The sequence below is a fragment of the Procambarus clarkii genome, chromosome 7, assembly GCF_040958095.1.
Source record: "Procambarus clarkii isolate CNS0578487 chromosome 7, FALCON_Pclarkii_2.0, whole genome shotgun sequence".
Taxonomy (NCBI): domain Eukaryota; kingdom Metazoa; phylum Arthropoda; class Malacostraca; order Decapoda; family Cambaridae; genus Procambarus; species Procambarus clarkii.
This window is the reverse complement of record NC_091156.1, coordinates 36,342,791-36,360,391: the sequence shown is the minus strand read 5'-3', so window position 1 is coordinate 36,360,391 and position 17,601 is coordinate 36,342,791.

Here is a 17,601-nt window from a genome sequence, read left to right as displayed (position 1 = left end):
TGATTTGGTCTTCAGTGAGGTTGATTCTGGTGAGATTTATGAAAGCATCCCTGGGTCGAGGAACCATAATGGGACCTCCGAATAATGATGTCAACTTCTTGATTATCCTAGTTTCAGTGTTATGGAAGTGCCGCTCCGAATGTTCATCGAGTTTTAGATCGATTCTAGTGCAGAGCTCCTCGTCGATGTCAGCCTGTTTCCATGTGTCTATTTCCTGCTGTAGGCATGTTGTCCTATTACTGCTCTCATTCTTTGCTTTTTGCACCTAATGAAGGATCAGATATTGGCGATATCCTATCGTGAAAGCTTGGGTCCTTGCTGCTGGGACGTGTATTCTAATATTATTATATTGTTGTAGCAGTCTTTCTTTTAAACATATTTTATTGAAAACGACAGAAAGTTTTAGATTTATGATTCTGGCACGAATCTTGTCGATATTCCTTATGTTTCTGTCGTAAACTTTCTGGCTGATGATTGGCCGAAGTGGGCCAATGCGGCCTATCATCAGCCAGACACCCACACCCACATTCAGACTGGTTAAGCAACTCAACCGCCTGCTCACTCCTTGTGTGTCTTATGCTTTCAGCATAAACTTTACAAGGGAATTTGTTGACTTTTGCGGGGAGCACGGGCCACTGGGGGATGCGAGCCTCTCTGGATGTGGAGTCGCTGTTTACCAACGTGCCTGTATACTCCCTCTCCCAGCAGTTACCACCCCCCCCCCCAGCAGTTACCACCCCCCCTCCCCCAGCAGTTACCACCCCCCCTCCCCCAGCAGTTAGCACACCCCCCCTCCCCCAGCAGTTAGCACACCCCCCCTCCCCCAGCAGTTAGCACACCCCCCTCCCCCAGCAGTTAGCACACCCCCCCCTCCCCCAGCAGTTAGCACACCCCCCCTCCCCCAGCAGTTACCACACCCCCTTCCCCAGCAGTTACCACACCCCGTATTTCGTCCTGACGAAATAATGAGGTTGATGATGGACAGAGTGTATTGTGATCCGGCTTGTACCCCCTCTAAACATACGAGAGAGCATACTGAGAAAGTTATTCGAAGTTTGCACTAAAGAGAAACCCTTTTTGAGTCCCGATGAACACAAGTATAAACAAGTAGATGGTGTAACCATGGGTTCTCCCCTAGGTGTTCTGTTCGCGAATTTTTACTTGGGTACGATAGAGCAGAGGGTCTGAGTTGACCTGGACTTAAAACCTGACATATACTGCAAATATTTTGACGACATACTTATGCAGGTTCCCGATGTCGGACGTTTGCAGCAGTTGAAAGAGGCATTCCAACAAAATTCGGTGTTAAGTTTCACTTACGAGATGAAGAGTAATAGGAAGGAGCCCTTTCTAGTTGTAACAGTCGTGAAAAGGAATGGAGGCTTTCATATTGCTGTCTACACTAAGGAAACGAACATAAGAATGTGCCTTAATGCTAATAGTGACTGCCCTGACAGATATAAGCGGAATGTTGTTAACGCTTATGTCGACCGAGCTCTCACTCACAGCTTTGGTTGGAAGCAGGTCGATGAGGAACTCTGTAGAGTATGGCAGGTCCTAGTCAATGATGACTTCTCTAACGGTTATGATGAAGACGTCATTAAAAGAAAGGTGACACGCCATGCAACCTCTGAGGAATCACACAACACCTGTACCTCGTATTAGATTGTTTTATTGGAACTTCTTTTTCACGACTCATAAAACGGAGGAAAGAATCCTATATTATATTAGTGATAGGAAGGTCATCCCCACAGACACATATCAGAATATACAATTAACAGTTTATGACAAAACCAAAAAGACTGACAACCTACTTATGAAGACCTCTCCAGACACCAAACAGGACGCCTTAAAAGAGACCAACGTTTTCTATGCCTTCACATGCCCACTTGGGGACTGTCAGCCCCAAAGATCTCAGTATATAGGCAAAACTTAACAATGCTCAAACAACAGGGCTCCATCATGGAGCATATAATCTCCTCATACAACTAGACCATCACCAGAGAAATCTTAACAAGCTACACTGAAATAATCGACAGGTATTAAGACAACAGAAGACTGAACATCAGCGAGGCCCTACACATCAAAAAGTTAAGACCAGCAATCAATAACCAGTTAATACATAATTACATTCTACTTATTTCAAGACCCCGAACCGACACAGAGACTGGAGAAGCAAGAACATTGGCATTTAATAGCCAATTAATATCCATTGTGTCATTCATCCACTTGTTCATCTCAACCACGTCCTGTACCACCTCACCCCAAGCGAATATAAGCCTTGGCAAAGCATGGACAATTTTCCACTTTCAGTGTAATTACACAGCGTAATATCAACAGTGATTCAGTGCAGACGTATTGAGCGTCACCTTCATACGACTGACTCATCACTCCACAGTCAGTATTTGCCCGATAGAAGGGACCACCAGATGAATTGTGTGGGAAACAAAGTTGCTGCTCCCAACCACAAAAGGAAAACTCTCTTCAGTTCAAGTTCCAACAGTGATGGCGATTGGCGTCCTGTCACCAAAGATAACAGGAAGAACTACTCCATTATGAACTATCGAGATCATAGGCCTCTACCGATGAGCACTCAATCTACCTAGACTAAATCCTCACTTCCAGTCTTCAAGGTGCAGCATGCTGAAGTAAAGCCTTCATACCCCACTGTAGTGACCTTGAAAAAGAGTTCCTCTGGCTCCAGATCAGAGCAAAGATAATCCTCAGTGACGAATATATTCTAAGGCCCAAAGACGAGACAGCTGTAACGATTCCTAAAAATTACAAAAAAAGCGACGAACTCAAGTCAGAGGACAAAATAAGGAAAATATTTGTCCTCCACTATCCCTTGCACATGGCTCTAGCTCATCTCGAAAAGCTCAATTATGTGGTGTCAGCAGAAAGATGCCAGGTAAAAACAACGAAGCAGGAAACCCGACAAGTCCTTCTCACAGTAAGAGGACGGATCCCAGAGAAACTTGATCTTGGCATTTGGGGCGTGTTACAACACAGGCCTTACACCCCAGAGCCCCTCCGATGCTTCAGATGTCAGAGATTTGGACATCACAAAGACGGCTGCCAACGCCCAGTGCGGTGAGGAGTCTGCAACCAACCCCACGACACAAAATTATGCCTTGATAAACACAAGGCAAACCAGCCCGTACAGGTCAGGTGCTCAAATTGCTCCAAGGCACCCCACACCTGGAACTTAAGATGCCCCGAAAAGCTTAACAGGATTCAAATGGACCCCCCCCCTCCCCCATCCCCACGACTACAGCTGAGCCGAAGTCCCAACCAAAACATATACCAGCTCCCCTGCCCACAAAAACAGCGTGGAGTTTACCAAGACTAAACCAGGTAGTGGGAGCACATGGCCCTCCACCATCAGCCATGATAGAGGGTGTGAAGGCCTCCGTCCAGGACAAAGGGATGGCTGGGGGCCACAAGAAAATAGTTCAACGTAGTCGCCCGCCTATTGCATCCAGTAAGCACACTGGGGGCAGTGATGGTAAGAGTGTCAAAGTTTCCACTGATAAGGGCCAAAGAGAAAACAGGCCCCAAACTTGCATAGCAGTAAATAGTGCTCCTGCAAAACTGGGCCCCCCTTAGGTCAATGTTTAAAACCTTGGTCACGGAATTGGTCGAAAGTTTGCTGTCGATACACGGCATCAAGCAAACCACAGAGACTCGAGGGACAATTGAGAGCAAGGTCAAGAAATTTAAAAAAACAATATCCTCACCGTCAAGAATGCAGGGCAGGAGACACTTTCCTAAAAACAGGTAGAGTCCAGTACGTCTGAGAGCGACCTTGATGAGTGTGTTTCATGTTCACTAAGATCCTCAACTCCAGTTTCAACTTCCAGGCGTGTTCATCAGACTCCATGGATACCACGGCAATATCACCAAGTTCCAACAACCTAGAGGACTAAAGATCCTGCAATGGAATGTGCAAGGTCTGCACACAAAATTTCAACACTTGCAATGCATAGCAACAACAAAAGGCACAAACATCCTGATACTACAGTAGAGCTTGTTTCGAGCCGGATTAGAGCCTAAAATGTCAGGCTATAAAGGCTTCTTCCTTCCATGGGTCAACGGGCAATCCAGGTGGATGTGCCATATTTGTGAAACGTGACCTGATCTCCAAACCCATAACCCTGTCCCCTGCTCCACCCTATGGTGGTGCAGGGATAGAGGCAATGGGAGTTTCCATTGAGCTAAGACACGACAAGCGTGAAGTGTTTAATGTATACAGGCTTTTACATGCTGAAATGGATCTCTCGGTGTTATTTGGACACGCGACTACATCACACTCAATCATTTGTGGTGATTTTATTGCCCATCATCGATTGGCACTGGGCTCGAACACAACAAACGAGGCCGGCACTCCCAATGCATATATGCTAGACCAGCTTCCAGAAATCAAAATCCTAAACAAAAATGAACCCACCCCATATCCAAAGCGGTATATTAGACTTTACCTTCGTTTCAGCCTCCCTTAGAGATGCAGCAACATGATCAGTTGAGCCCACACTCACAAGTGACCACTATGGGGTCCAAATTGATCTTATGTTAGATCTACCCACACCATCTCCACCTCCATCTCAAGCCTGGAACTTTGCTTTAGCAAAATGGGATCGATTTCAAAACCTAATTTTAGAGTGGCATAGAAACTATGATGTTCCCAAAGACATTAATCAGGCAGAACTAGATTTTGTCGATGCGATTCAAAGTGCAGCCAACCACTCAATCCCACTGAAAAAACAGTCCACCAGACACCACAAAGATCACTGGTTATATTGCAAACGTGTCAAAGAACTCAATCATAGACTTAGCAGCATAAGGAAGCTATACAAAAAGCAGCCAAGTGACCGCAACAGGACCTTACTTTGTGAGGTCAAGGAACATGTGCATCAAGAGACCAGGATAGCAAAAGAACAAAAGTGGCTAGAATGGTGTTCACATCTGAATGAACATACATCACTTATAGATATGTGGCAGCAAATCCACCGGGCCAAAGGAAATAAAACACCTAAAGCCCCACACCCCAAGGATCCGCATCAGGAAGCCGAAGTACTGGCAACCAGGTTTGCAGAAAGAGCAGCCAGTAATATGCTTCCACCAGATATATTAGTAGTGCAGACAGGATTAGAGGAAGAGGAAGAAAGGTGGCACAGAATCCTTACAGCATGTGCAGAAGTCACTGACACTAATGTCCCCTTCACACTGGATGAGCTCAATCGGGCTAAGAAAAACTCCAAGGATACATCCCCTGGAGATGACAAAATAAGCAATAAAATGATTAGAAACCTCGGCCCAGAAGAAGACGCTGCATTCCTGTTAATTAATTTAGCCTAGACTTCTCAAACTAGACCTACAGCTTGGAATACAGCAGACATAGTGCTGATTCCCAAACTCAAGGATCCAGATAATCCCCGGCCCATCTCTTTCCAAAATGACAGAATGGCACTCAACAGACTTGAGTGGAAAATGCCTTAACTGGACTATGAAATGTATGCCTATAAAAGAGGGGTTGGCACAGTGGAATGTATTACAATTCTGTTAGCCCACTTGAATGACAGACCAGGAATGCCGATATTTCTGGATCTCGAGAAACCCTTTGAACCGGCAAGCGCCCCAGCTATTCTCTGCTTCCTCATCGACAAAGAGGTTAAAGGCAACCTGTTCTTCTGGACCAAAAATTGTCTCATAAACAGAGAAGCAAAAGTAAAACTTCATGGCACAGTCTCTGAATACAAAAAACATGAAAATGGTACACCGCAAGGAGGTATTCTCAGCCCCCTTCTCTTCAATTGTTTAATGGAAAGAATTATGAGGTTGATACTCCTATATCACTGCAGGCTGCTAAACTACGCAGACGACTTTGTCATCATCATAAAAGGAAGGGATGCGGCGCGCCTTGCACCCAAATGCTTAGACTGCATCAGTGAAGAGGCCAAGGAGATTGGTATCAAACTCAACCCGACAAAGACAAAAGCCATGCCCATAAAAGTAGCGAAGCACAACATCCAACTCACAGTACAAGGTCAATCAAGTGAATGAATGGCCACTTATCAGTATTTAGGAATTATCCTAGACACACATAAATTTTAATGCTGAGGTCACTTAAGAGAGAGAACTGCGGCCCGGACGGCAATCCTCAGGTCGCTAACCTCCCTCTCTGGAGCAATTATTTCCCCTGATCCAGTCCCAGTACGGCAGGCCTTTGTTTTTTGACTTGGCCAAAACAACGGAAACTCTTGGGCTGGCAGAGCGGGAAATGACCTAAACAGACTACACTAATTTAACAGAATACATTTAAAAAGCATTATTCTTGATAGAGGAGGAGAAACTTGTCTCCACAAGTTTCAAACAAAACCACACCCAAACTACACTTGTTCCCCACCGTGGGAAGAGTCTACCTTCAAAATAGTAATAGAAAGTCTTCCAATGAAGAAGGGTGCCTATGATCCAAGAATCCTAAGGCGCATCACAGAAAAGCAAATGTGCAGCATAGCAGAAGCAGGAGCCACCCAAATCTTCACAGATGGATTCGTTGACACAGAATATAAGAGTGCTGGCGCTGCTCTTTGCACGGACAGTGAACAGGCATATTGATGATTGGGAGTACGAGTATCATCAACACAAACTCAGCTACTTGCCATACAACAGGTATTTGCATATGTGATTGCACAAAACACTCAAAATGCAGTCATATACACAGATTCAAAAGCTGCACTTGAAATATTATGCAAAAAGCAGTGGAAAGGCAACGTGGAAATAATTACCACCATTTTGTATCTAAGAGCAGTCGCTAAAGGCAAAAGACTCAACATCATTCTATGAATCCCATTAAATCAGAAAGTCGATGAAATTGTTGAATTAGTATACTATCATCCAGTGATGTATAAAATAATCCAACACAGCCAAGAGTACATAAAAAACACCTTTGGAGAGTACATAATAATTAAGTTTGGAGAGTTAATGTTTCAACTTCCCTCGACAGTGAAGAAAAACATAAGAAATATTGAGAAGATTCGTTTTAGAATCATTAATCTTACCCTTTCGGTCATATTTAACAACCCATATATATATATATATATATATATATATATATATATATATATATATATATATATATATATATATATATATATATATATATATATATATATATATATATATATATATATATATATATTATTAAATATGACCGAAAAAGTAAGATTAATAATTCTAACACGAATTTTCTCAATCTTTCGTACATTTCTTTTCACTGTTAGAGGTAAATCAAAAATCAATTCTCCAAAATTCATTTTTATTTCTAGTCTGACGCGACACGAGCGCGTTTCGTAAAACTTATTACATTTTCAAAGACTTTAGTTCACAAATACACAACTGAATAGAACTTACGCATCTCCGTTTTTATATCTACATTTGAGAGAGGTGGATGGGGTGAGGTGGTATTAATAGGGTATTAATTTCATCAACACAAGACAGAACACGAAACAATGGGTATTGAATAGAAGTGATTGTAGAAAGCCTATTGGTCCATATTTCTTGATGCTTCTATATTGGAGCGGAGTCTTGAGGTGGGTAGAATAAAGTTGTGCATTAATTATATATATATATATATATATATATATATATATATATATATATATATATATATATATATATATATATATATATATATATATATATATATATATATATATATATATATATATATATATATATATGTCGTACCTAGTAGCCAGAACGCACTTCTCAGCCTACTATGCAAGGCCCGATTTGCCTAATAAGCCAAGTTTTCATGAATTAATGATTTTTCGACTACCTAACCTACCTAACCTAACCTAACCTAACTTTTTCTACTACCTAACCCAACCTAACCTATAAAGATAGGTTAGGTTAGGTTAGGTAGGGTTGGTTAGGTTCGGTCATATATCTACGTTAATTTTAACTCTAATAAAAAAAATTGACCTCATACATAATGAAATGGGTAGCTTTAACATTTCATAAGAAAAAAATTAGAGAAAATATATTAATTCAGTAAAACTTGGCTTATATATATATATATATATATATATATATATATATATATATATATATATATATATATATATATATATATATATATATATATATATATATATATATATTATAATAGAGAAGGGAGTACCACCTCTGGCTGGAAGAAGGGGGACCCATAGCCTCGGAGGAAACCACTCATAACGCATTAGAGGGAATGTTTAGATCCCCTCCAATATAGTTTCTGTGTGCTTTTCTCCTACCACCTACTTCCTTTTTTTTGTGCTTTATTATGTATTTGATAGTTGCATGATATACATGGGTTGATACAAAAATAATACAAAAGGTGCTTAAAGGTTATGGTTCTCTTGAAAAACACGACAATGGGAAACAGTGATGAATGTCACAGACGGGTTCGATCATTGTTGCAAGTCAAACACTTCTTCGAATTCCTCTGAAGTTGGAAGTATATATATATAGTCTGCCACTTTGCACTGATATTTCGATTTTGACATCTGGAAAATACCACTATAAATAAGGAGCCATACACTCCACCGCTTACATCTCCTTTATGGCCTTACTCAAGACAAGTTCTCCTTACGGAACTCACACGGTTCGTCAAAACTTGCCTGACTGGCTGTAGCATACTTGAGGTCATCAGGCCCCTCTTTTGTTATGTCTCCCTGTCTGCTGTCAAAAAAAGGATGGGGAAATGAGGCCAATCGCTGTTAGCTGTCACTAGGGTTGCCAAGGCTTTCATGAAGGTTGAAGGTTGTGGCTGAATTGCTGAACCCAATTCAACTACGATTTGGTATGTCACAAGGTTATGAGGCGGCTGCTCATGCAGCACGAGGGTACATTGCCAACATTTCTGACAATAAGCCTCTGATCAAACTGGACTTTAAAAGTGTTTTTAAAATGGTCAGAAGAGATACGGTGCTTTGTGCCGTACATCGCCATTTCCGGCCCCACTACCCATTCATTGTATCTTGCTACAGTGGTGAATCAAAACAGGTCTTTGGTGAACACGAAATCAGATCAAAGGAAGGTGTCGTCCAGCAAAGTTATCCTCTAGCTCCTGTTCTTTCCTGCTTAGTTATAAAAGGCATCACGGAGAGCTTCTCCAGAGGGTTCAACATCTGTTTTTTGGACGATGGCACTATAGCTAGCCCCCTAGACTCCTTTTTTCTGATGATTTTTTCTAAGACATCAGAACACCATTAACAGCTTGATTGGAGGCAGCAACCACTTCAGTGATTGTGCACAGAGGTCAATGAGCCCGCATAGCTGTGCGGCCTCGCCATGTAGGAGATATATTTTTGGCCGTTCCTAATTCTGTGATGGGCACTTCTCTTGATCTGCAGCAGTTCAGTATTGCAGTTGCCTTCTGCCTTGCTTCCCCAATTCACACTGTATTTAGGGCGATTTTTTGGCGAGGCAGATGCAGACGAATATGGATTGCAAAGCTTGCTCTGTAGAAAATCAGGCAGTTGGCACTCACGACATGACGAAGTCAACGACATCATTTAAAGGAGTCTTTCTTCTGCCCAGTGCCCAGCAGGGAAAGAGCCTCCCAATCTATTAAATTATAACTTTGTTAGCTTTGCTGAACGACTATTTGGAATCACAATGGAAAAATGGAAGGCAATTAGCATGGGACTATACTTGTATATCTATCTTGCAAGTCACATACATCAACCTCTGTCGGCCAAGCAGGAGCCGCAGTCACAAACAGAGAAAGAAAAATCAATAAAGTAAAGGGAAAGAATTCACTGGTACAACTTCATTCTAATAGAATTCGACACCTCTGGTCCATGAAAAGAGAGTGGAAGGGGTTTCCTTCCGGATCTCGGATCCAGGCTTATCGAAATAACAACACATCAGAGAGAAGCGAGCTTTCTCTTCAAGCCTCATCTCATACACTCTTTCTGTCTGTCTGTTTGGGCCATGGAAGGAATCTCTCTCTCTCTCTCTCTCTCTCTCTCTCTCTCTCTCTCTCTCTCTCTCTCTCTCTCTCTCTCTCTCTCTCTCTCTCTCTCTCTCTCTCTCTCTCTCTCTCTCTCTTTTTCTCTCTTTCTCTCTTTCTCTCTCTTTCTCTCAGTGTCTATTTACAATATAACCATCTTTCATTACACACTGTCTTCACCAGTAAATAAATTATGTAAGAGAATCAAACTATTTCATTAGTTTAAATTCTTCTTCTTCACAAGTACACACACATATGCGGTACTTACCTGGATTGAGTAGTGTGCTGCCTCATGGACTCTCCTCTCTTCTAATAATATGCATTACTTGTCGATTTTCAGCTTATATATACATGAATGAACTTATTACCCTTGTAACGTTATTTATTTGTATTAGGAACATAATAAGAGCCAATTATGACTCATCGTCTTCCGCTGTTCTGATATTTCCCCTCTAAATGTGACTTTTAGTTTCCTTCCATTAAGATTTTCCTGTACCCAGCTAAGATATTTTACCCTTTAACTGTATATATTTAGTCTCGAAAGATTTTTCACCACATTTTTGTTGGTCCAAGTTCTTTGTGCAGATTATCCAAAAAGCAATTTTAACAGTCATCTTTTTCTGCATATTTGTTCAATATAATATTGTATTCACAGAGAAATGGGTGTGCCGTCACTGCTGCTGCTGCTGGTCGCTGCTTGTGCCTCTGTAGGACTCCTGCGAGTGCCTCTTCCTGATGGTAAGTCCATACATATGAGGTCCTATCAAATCTGGGCTAAAAATTATTAGCAGACGTGGCAGTAGTTGCACATTGAAAAGGCTACGTGAGATGAAGCCAAATAAAATTCATTATTTCCATGAATTACTCCGCCAGTTATGATGTAATTGTTTGAGCTATTTTGCTGCCTTGGTGTCGTGGAAATACGTCGGTACTAAACTGCCGTATACAAAAGAGGAGAGGCCGACGTGTGTTCGTCGTTCTTGCCTGCCAGCTATTGCCTGGAGATAGGTTGTTGATGGTCGTCTGGCTGAGGCTGTTGGAGTGAGGATGGGATCGTTTGTCACCGAGGCTTCGCCGTTCGAATAGGATCAGGTTGCGAATAGGTTGCAGTTCAACCCGTCCTCGATTCAAGTCCATTAAATTCAGCGGTCAACCCCACAGACGCATTCATAAATTTTAACATGCTGTTTATTCAAAACGGGAATTTTCTCAAGTATAAATTAATATTATAACATACTAGCATATTATGTATATATAGGCATAGGATAGGTTAGGTTAGGTGTTTAGGTTCTGTTGGCGATTATTTGTATTTGTAGTACGTGGGTGAAGCATTTATAGCGTTGTGATTCGAACAAAATTCGTCAGTGAAGCACTTGTTCCGGATATGTTCGAACGTCAGCAGTTGTGAGTCGTGTGTAAACCGCTTTTCATTCATAAACAGGGGGTTTGGCGGGTGCATGGAATCACTTTTGTATCTTTGTTTGGAGGACGGGCTGGATTATTTGTATGTGTAGTACATGGGTGAAGCATTTACAGCGTTGTGGTTCGAACAAAATTCGTTTGTGAAGCACTTGTTCCGGAAGTGTTCGAACGTCATTACTTGTGAGTTAATGGGCTGTGCAGTTTGCTACTAAGAGGGAGTTTGCAATGGTGTCAAAGGCTCTGTGAGGTCTCATGGTGTCACTTAAGGGTGTGACTGGCGTACAGTTGCTGACTTTGGGCACTGTACTAGCGAAATTTGGTGGCCATCTTTCCTTTACGCATTCTTTAAGTGAGTTTGAAGGACGTGTTCTCGCTATGCCTAGGGGTGGTGCGACTGTAAAAGTTATTTATTATAGTCAACGTGACTGTTGTATTGATCCCGGATGGCCGATGATTTATTTACCGAGGTACTTGGGCAGTTGGGTGAGTGTTAGGGGGGGGGGGGCAAATTATTTTAACTCTGGGGTCTTCAAAAGTATATTGAATCCAACGGTAACAGTGAAGGTGTTGTCGAGGGATATCCCGTCCCACGTGACTGTGAATAGTGTCCGTCTAAGAATATTATGTAATTGTCAACCTCAGACGTGTTATCTGTGTGGGTTATCATTTTTGCAACTGGGTGGTGTTATGATCGCCATCTAATAAGTATTTTCCGGCCTATTGAGTAATTTTTACCCACCTAGAAAGATCGCAGTCGACCCCAAGCTGTAATTTAAATTAAGAAGGAACAAGTCTTTTATATAAACTTGCATCGTATTTGGCTGTAAAGGAGTAAATTGTGGCAGATTGCCAAACAAAATGGCGCCCAAGCAGACAGCAACACATCTGGGGCATGGTGGAGTGCAGCGACACATGCTTTAAGCTCATATAATGTGTGAGGTGACTGGCGGAGGCTCAATGTGTTCAGCCAATCAGCGAAGAGCTTGCAGTGACGTCATCGGCGGGCACCCAGCGAGCCCCACGGAGTGGAACTCTGCTCACTGTTGAGACCTTGGGCGCTCTCGTGAAAATCGGCAGATTTGGATCTTAATTGACGAGTTGAATCCAGAGGAGAAGCAACAGTACTCCGACCACATTGAGGTGCCAAGGGGACCTTTCTGCAATAAGGTCAAATAAGTATTGTCGACAAAGGGGCCTACTAGGAGTGAAAAAGACTTGACAGCAAGCCAGATTCAGTGGAGGGAGCTACAGGTTCCTTCATTTGGATCTTTGTGGGTCAATGAAATTCTTTTTTTATTTTTATTATTTTTACATGCAAGTGAAATAAAATAAATACAATAACATCGGAAACAAAACAAACAAAACAAGAAACCACCGACCAGAAGGATCAGCAGCACAGGACAACAATTAGCAAAACTGGATAAACGCATGAGAAACAAAGCATACATCAAGACACAAAATATACAATAATAACAAACAAGCAATCCATGCAATCAAGAAAACATAACATAGTAACATATAAAACAAACAAACAAGCACCGGCCGGAAGGACCGAGAACAAAACACATCATTAGGGACAACATGAAATAGAACAAGAAAACGCACAGCACACAACAAGCCAGAAATAAAAACAAAAGAAAAAAAAAGAAAAAATAAATAAATAAAAAAACAAAATAAAAAAATAGAAAAAAACAACATATCAATGCATATGTAGAACACACAGGGCAAAGTAACAACACAAAAGCAAATACAGGAATAAAAACACTCACCAAAACACTGGCTTCGCAACAAATAAGGGAGAGGCACGGGCACATAATACATTAGGGCAAACAAAATGCCATAGGTGCACACAACACTACAGGTAGTAAAAAAAAAAGAAAAAACATGAAATCAGCTGACATATTTGCACAGGAACAAGCCCCGGGGGGAACCGCACAATGAACACTTCCCAATGCAACCACCTCCAAGGGTCTTGACCACCCACCGGGGACGCCATTTCATCTGGAACCCTGGCAACAAACACCCGCAAACAGGGGATTCAGATTGTATCACTCCGGAGGTGAGTAACCGCCACTCTACCCCACACGCCGGGAACCTGTCCATCATGAAAGTCCTCCGGCCTTTCAGACAGCATGAACTCGGCAATCGCGGCCTCCAGGTCCCCAAGTCACATCCTCACAGGAGGGGCCGGACATAGAACACCACCACAGGGGCACCAGCGGCCACGGGCACACCACCAGAAGACTGCAGGGAACCAGGGCGGCGCGCATCCTTTCGTAATGTCACTACCAGGCCACACCCAGCACCAGCATCCACACTATCCCTAGCAGCTGAAGCCACCACACCCTATTGTGGAGAGTTCCCTGGCAGTGAAGGAACAAAAGGCACACCTAAGACACGGGCACCAGCACCAGAAGGCACATGGACCTCCGCCACCTCCAACCGCGGAGACATCGACGCATCCAGATCCACACCGTCAACATCCGAAGACCCACAGTCACTGAAGTCCCCAACATCGGCCCAGGCCGAAGACGAAAGCCGGGAACGTTTGGGCTCCGGCCGGATATCATCAGAGTCGGAAGCTGACCCCAGGAACATGGGCACCATCAGCCGGACGAACCGACGCCCGACACAGAACTGCAGCAGCCTCTACGACAGGGGGAACCGGGCCACACACAGCAGGATGATCCGCAGCCACCCCAACGCCCAGCACATCTGGGACCCGAGGCTAAGACACAGGGCCAGGCGCAGCAGCCGAAGACGAGGGAGAAGATGGCGACGCTCCACAGTGAGCACCAGGAAGGCCCACGAAAGCAGCGGTTTATCGACAGAGGCAGGAAGACCATCTGACGGCATTGCAATACCTGTAGGAGGGTCTACAACAACCGGAGGAACGTCGGGCGACGCAGAGGGAGCTGCAGCAGCAAACGGACGCTCACCCCCTCATCCCAGGAGGCCTCCTCGAGAGGGAGCGGCGGGAAATCCTCGTCGCGGAATAAATTTATGGGAATAAATTTACGGGAGCAACCGGATCAGCAGTGTACCCGGCAGCCTGATGCCCCAACATACCACACTGGAAACAAGTACGGGGTTCCCGGCCATAAAACACCCGCACGTAGTACCCTAAAAGTCAGACATAGGATGGAATGTCCAATTGCAGTCGCATCCCGAGGGTACGAATGTTGGTCTTCACACCCGAATATTTCCCAGAAGACAGCGAGTGCATCTGCACACTGACGACGGGGCCATACCTCTGGAAGAAACGCTGGAGGAGGGTCTCAGGAAACTCTATGGGGGCCCCATGGACACACATACGTCACTGCACTGCTCCGGTCCGAAATGGCCACAGACCCGTTGCCGTCCTGCAGCTTTAAAGTACGCCCCTCGTACCGCCGGAGAAAATCACGGTACACTGCCTTTCCCACAAACTTGATGAGCACACAGCGAGCAGTGACCAGCTCAACACCGTAGACGTCCATGATCGGGACTTTGACTTGCCACACATGACAAACTCCACGAGATGATATCCGTACGGCCAGTAAACTCCAAACCTATGGAGTTCACCCTCACGACAGGGGGAAGATGGCCGCCCATTGCAACAGCGCCACGTCCACACCACCAGGAACAGCAGGGAGAGTCTGGGTCAATGAAATGGACTGACTGTCGAAGCCTAGTGACAGTTCCGACCAGTGAGATTCGGAAGTGTTGAAGACTCAGTGTGTGTAAATCCATAAAGAGTAGTCATTGAAGAGGCTATTGAAGCCTCGACCAAGGTCACAGTAAACAAGTACTCCTTTTGATTTTCGCCAGTAGAAAGACAAGTGGAACGTCGACTATGATCCTAGAAAGTGAGTGCTTTATTTAACTGTGCCAACGAAGAGGTTGTAAACAATCGTGCATCGATTTTAAAAAATTGTATAGTGACTAATGAGGTGAGCAAGTGTAGCAGAAATTAATACCTCTGGTTACCCAATTAAGATAGTGAATAGAGCAAGTAGATTGTGACAGTGCCCCACTATCAAAACTGACTCAACTGGTAAAGTCGAGCATCGTAATATCTTCTTCCATGGCAGTGAATCAGTGAGGCACTGACATGAGGCTCCCGGGAAAAGGTGCATTTTGCAGAACGACAAAAGTCCAGCGTCGACATCAGCGTTGGATACCCCCAACTGAACGTGTCCCCCTGGTGTGTCGAGAGGATTGGCGCAATATCTGTGATACCCAAGGAATGGAGGACGAGGATAATGTGAGCCAAGTAGCTGCCAAGGATGTGGTGATGGAACTTCAGTGAGTTAGGGACAAATAGGAGCTACAAACCACTGAAGATATCATAATTTCCTAGCAACGTAATCTCCCCTCCCTTTCCGCTTGTTCAGAAGGCGTTCCCAAGGAACTTGTAGGAATTTACACACACACATACATATATATATATATATATATATATATATATATATATATATATATATATATATATATATATATATATATATATATATATATTGTGACGGTAACGCGTTGGTGTTCGGCTGTTCAAAGCTAGGGGTATGGCCTCGTCACATAGTATTAAAAAAATAGAAAATCTGGAACTTCGTCTGTGGTAAGGTAAGGAGAAGACACACAAAACACAAGTAAATTTTAACAATGGAATTTTAATTACGTTAAAGAAATAAAACATGAATAAAATGGACAAACAAATTCGTATAATAAAATCAATCAAAATAATAAGAATAATTAAATGACACAATGAAAAGTTACGTTAAGACAAAATAACAAGAAGTGCAATATACAAGTATATGAAAGGTGCTGGAATATTGGCTTTAAGCTATCACCTCTCTCAGTATACGTACGCTAAAGCTTACGTCTAGCAGGGAGAAGTGTTAACTGGGAAAGCATGGAATATTCTGAGGACTGAGGTCGTGGCGGCCCCAGACATCAAGTAGTATGGGGGGGGCGAGTGCAGTTGCAGCCAGACCGGCGACCAATCAGCGGGAGCGGGCAGTAAGACAGGTAGTTTGGCGGTTTGAGTCTGAGCAGGTGTCCCTGGCTGCATACGTTTTGCTCTCTGGCAAACCTTGCTGGTGTTGTTGTCGTTGTTGGACATTTCTTCCATAGTAGTTTTATATAGTTGTAACGACGTAATTGTGGAGGGAAGAGCAGGCTCAATCTCTTGAAGGAGATTATTGTCACAACTCTCCCCCGAAGCCTGCGGTTCTGGAAGAAGTACGTCGTTATGTGGTGGAGTAATGGATGGAGTCGCTTCTACTTCATAAACTCTGGACAGGGCATCGGCTATGGTGTTGTCAGAACCCTTGATATAGCGGATCTCCAGGTTGAAATCTTGTAAATACAGAGCCCATCGTAGAAGACGCTGGTTGGTGAATTGGGCTTGATGTAGGAAGCGGAGAGGGTTGTGGTCTGAGAAGATGGTGGTAGACCTGGCGCCTTGTAGGTACGGAGCGAAGTGTTGGAGGTTCAGGACGATGGATAGTAGCTCCTTTTCAATAGTGCTGTAGTTCCTCTGGTGTGGTTTCAGTTTGTAGCTGTAGTAACTGACAGGTAGAACCTCCTCGCCTCGTTGTTGCATCAGGACACCACCAACGCCGGTACCACTGGCGTCGACATGAAGGACGAAAGGCTTGGTGATATCTGGAGAGGCGAGAATGGGGTTAGAACAGAGGAGGAATTTGAGTTGTTCGAAAGCAACGGTTTGCTGCAGGGTCCAATTATACCGTTGCTTGGGACTGGTTAATAGAATTAGAGGTGTGGCGACTGTACTGAAATTCCTCACAAACCTACGGTAGTAGGAGGCAAGACCAAGGAAGCGCAGGAGCTGCTTCCTGGTGGTAGGCTGTGGATACTGTTGGATGGCTTGAGTGTGTGAGTCTAACGGAGCTATGCTGCCACTCCCAATAACATGACCCAGATAACGCACTTTACCTTTCGCGAAAGTGGACTTGCCCAGGTTGATGGTGAGGCCGGCTGTCAGGAGCTTGGAGAACAGACGTCGCAGCTGGAGCAGATGTTCACTCCAGGTGTTGGAGGCTACGACGATATCGTCCAGGTAGGCGTATGTGTTATCCAAGCCCTGGATGACACGGTTGACAGCTCTCTGAAAGGTGGCCGGGGCATTACATAGTCCGAAAGGAAGGCGTTCATATCTGAAAAGTCCAAAAGGAGTG